Source organism: Sciurus carolinensis, chromosome 2 (genome assembly GCF_902686445.1).
Source record: "Sciurus carolinensis chromosome 2, mSciCar1.2, whole genome shotgun sequence".
Taxonomy (NCBI): domain Eukaryota; kingdom Metazoa; phylum Chordata; class Mammalia; order Rodentia; family Sciuridae; genus Sciurus; species Sciurus carolinensis.
The window spans coordinates 194,742,506-194,746,263 of NC_062214.1; positions in this window are offsets into that span (position 1 = coordinate 194,742,506).

A 3,758-nucleotide genomic window follows, 5' to 3' on the forward strand; every position below is an offset into this window, starting at 1 on the left:
AGGGACATCATGGGGGTGGCAGAAATCCAGCAAGCCCCTGGAGAGCCAGGAAGAACTGTGTGCCGGGGTCCTGCAGGCTCGTGGGGCAGCCTTTGGGGAAAGGACCTTCTCCTGGAACTCATGGCCCTGGGACCTAGGCCAGGCTGCTCCTGTGTGCCGTGGTGCCAATGTGAGGCCGGTGAGGTGCAGGCCAAGCCCTTGGCATAGCACTGGGCTTCGTGAACCCTGCCTCTGCCTTCCAGTCTTACTTTTCCCCCAAGTTTAAAATTAAGAAAAGATGTTTTGAAAGGAGACCAGCGAGTTGGCACACCGGCGTGTCTTCAGGGGTGGCCTAGGCTGCTGTTTGGTGACTTGCCAGCTCTGCAGGACAGTGTGGCACTGGGTGCTCTGGTTAGATCCAGCGACTTGCCCTTATCATCACAGACGAATCTCCAGCACCACTGGATTGAGGGGACAGAAGCAAGTTACAAAAGAAAAGTTCAACACTAGAACTCCTTCTTTTCCCCCCAGATCCTAGATACATGCTAGCCAAGCACTCTGCCACGGAGCTATGTACTCTTTTTAAATTTTATTTTGAGACAGGGTGTTACTAAATTGCTGAGGCTGGCCTTGAACATGATCCTCCTGCCTCAGCCTCCCCAATCGCTAGGATCAGGTGTGCCACTGCACCTGCTAGGCACTTTTCTAGCTGCTTCATTTATTGTCCCCATTTAACAGACGAGTAGGTCAAGGCACAGAGAGGTTACATGACCTATCCACAGCCACAGAGTTAGTGAGTTGCAGAGCCAGGACCCAAATCTAGTATTTGTAAATATGAAAACCCAGCACACATGGTGGAGTACAACTCGTGGTTTAGAAACGATTTCAGACATCTGAAGGGAATGTGGTTGAATATTACCATTGGCGAAGTCCAGAAGAGAGTCTTGGGAGTTCCTTCCTCTGTTCCTGGTAATTTTCCATAGCTGTGAAATGTTTACGAAAGCCCCGGGCTGTGGTCCAGGCTTCTGCTGGCCCCAGGCCTTGTGTAGCCTTGATCCAGGCTGTGCAGGTAGTCCAGCTGCCAGGGTGGCCAGGCAGAGCGGTTTACTCTCCAGTGCTCAGTTCCCCTGGGGGCCAGGAGTGGCCAGAGGAGGAGAAAGGACCTACCAATGCCTGGCTGTTGCCCTCAAGATGGGGCAACAGGCTGCCCAGTGGGTGGACAGGCTGCCCGGAGGCCCTCCCTGTCTTTCGGGAAAAGACACTGACCACTATGTAATTAGCGGGCATCTGGCCTGCAGAAACCATGCTCCACCTCTGGTGCTGATCAGTCTGGCCAGGGAAGTGTTGGACGGCAGACTGGTTTGTGTGTCCTGGATGCCGGCTCAGATTCTGGAAACGTGGGTGACAGTGCAAGACCCTCATGAGCAGGGGCTGGGACCCAGGGTGGTCACAGTGACCCAGTCTCACCTCTTCCTGTTCCCACTCAGGAGAGAGGGAAACTGAGGCCAAAGAAGGGAGAGTCCTGCGTGGGGTCACCTGGGGAATCTGAAGCAGGGCCAGTGTCCTCCTCATGCCAGTTCAGGCCAGGATGGGTGGAAAGCAGTCTTTGTGACCCCAAACGACTATTTTTGAGACCAGGGATTGAACCCAGGGATGCTCAGCCACTGAACCACATATCCATCCCTTTTTATATTTTATTTTGAGACACAGTTTTGCTAAGTTGTTTAGGGCCTTGCTAAGTTGCCGAGACTGGTCTTGAACTTGTGATCCTCCTACCTCAGCCTCCTGAGTTGCTGCGATTACAGGTGTGCACCACCATGCTTGACCTGAATGACTTTTCAAAAACTGTTTTAAGCCAAGTACAGTGGCTCAAGAGTATCTGGAGCAACTCAGGAGGTTGAGGCAGAAGGAGCACAAGTGTGAGGCCAGCCTGAGCAACTGACCAAGACCCTGTCTCAAAATAAAACAAAAAGGGCTGGAGACACAGCTCAGTGGTAGAGCACTTGCCTAGCACGCTCAAGGTCTTGGGTTCAATCCCCCACACAGCAGAAAACAACCACAACCCCAAAAAACCCTTAGAAAATTGTTTTAGAAGTTGTCTAAGAATGTGCAATCTACATTTTGTTTGTGTGATTTTTTTTTTATTAATAGACTTTATTTCATAAAAACTTTGGGGGCTGGGGTTGTAGCTCAGTGGTCGAGCACTTGCCTAGCACATGTGAGGCACTGGGGTCAATCCTTAGCACCACATAAAAATAAATAAATAAGTGGGCACAGTGGCACACACCTGTAATCCCAGTGGCTCAGAAGACTGAGGCAGGAGGATCACAAGTTCAAAGCCAGCCTCAGCAAAAGTGAGACACTAAACAACTCAGTAAGACCCTGTCTCTAAATAAAAAAATACAAAATAGGGCAGAGGATATGGCTCAGTGGGTAAGTGCCCCTGAGTTCAATCCCCAGTACCCCCAAAATAATAAGAAATTAATTAATTAAAGAAAGGTATTGTGTCCATCTATCTACAACTCAGAAAAATATTTCTTAAAATTTTAGAATTTTTAATATTTAAAAATTTTAATTTTTAAAAAACTTTGGAAGACAGTACAGAGGAAATATACTTCCTCCTCTTCTTTTTTTGTACTGGGATTGAACCCAGGGCCTTGTGCTTACAAGGCAAGCACTCTACCGACTGAGCTATCTCCCCAGACCCCACATTTTTAACTAATATAAATCCACTTTCAAATCACACAATGCAATTCCACTCCAGGTGTCGTGCGCCCCCCACTCCCACCCAGGACTCTGCTTGCTGGTCGCTCGTGTCCACACGTGGCGTGACCGACCCAGGGCAGTGCTATTCCACTTGGAGAACTTCTCAATGTTTATTGTAGGGCAGACCTGCTCACCAGCAGATGACTCCTCCCCGTTTGTTTTCTGGGAAAGCCTTCGTTTCCTTTTACGCTGCAAGGATCATTTTGCTAGATACAGACTTCAGAGTCCGTGCAGGTTTTCCTTTTCCTTTTTTTTTTCTTTTTTTTCCTTCTTTCTGACACAGGGGATTTAACCCAGGGTTGCTTTACCACTGAGCTACATCTCTGGTCCTTTTCATTTTTTATTTTGAGACAAGGTCTTTCTGAGTTGCCCAGGCTGGCCTCCAACTTGTGACCCTGCCTCCTGAGTCCCATGCAGCACTACTATGCCCACTGAGGGTTTTTTCCTTCCACTCTGTGATCCCTGGGATTGCAGAAATTTAGGAGACCCTGTCTCAAAATAAAAATAAAAAGGGTTAGGATGCAGTGGCAGGCACCCCCGGGGTCAATCCCCAGTACTGAAGAAGCCCCAAGACTATGGTCCCCCAGTTGCTGGCTCTCACACTCATCCACACAACCTCCAGCACCTTATCTGTCGAAGCCATCCTGCTGGCTTGGGGCTCCAGTGACCACTGCTCCAGTCAGCCAGTCTCAGCCGCAGTGCTGGATTTGCTTGTCTCTCTGATTATCAGGGGCAGTTAGCCTGGGACCTCAGTTCTCTTATGGATCTAAGACAAGTCACTAATTTTTAGGGCAAGGCGGGCAAGTCCCTGACTTCGGGTCACTTCTGTGTATAATGGACCTCAACACAAAGTCACCATGTCCCATGCTGCCCAGAACTAGAGAGGAGGGAGCCCCTGGGGACGAGGAGACCATGATGGAGGCAGCAGGTGGGTTCTGGGCTCCAGGCTTCCCTCCCCATGACTCCATGGGCAGGCCTTCTCTGAGTCAGGCAGCCAGGGCACCTGGTGTAGA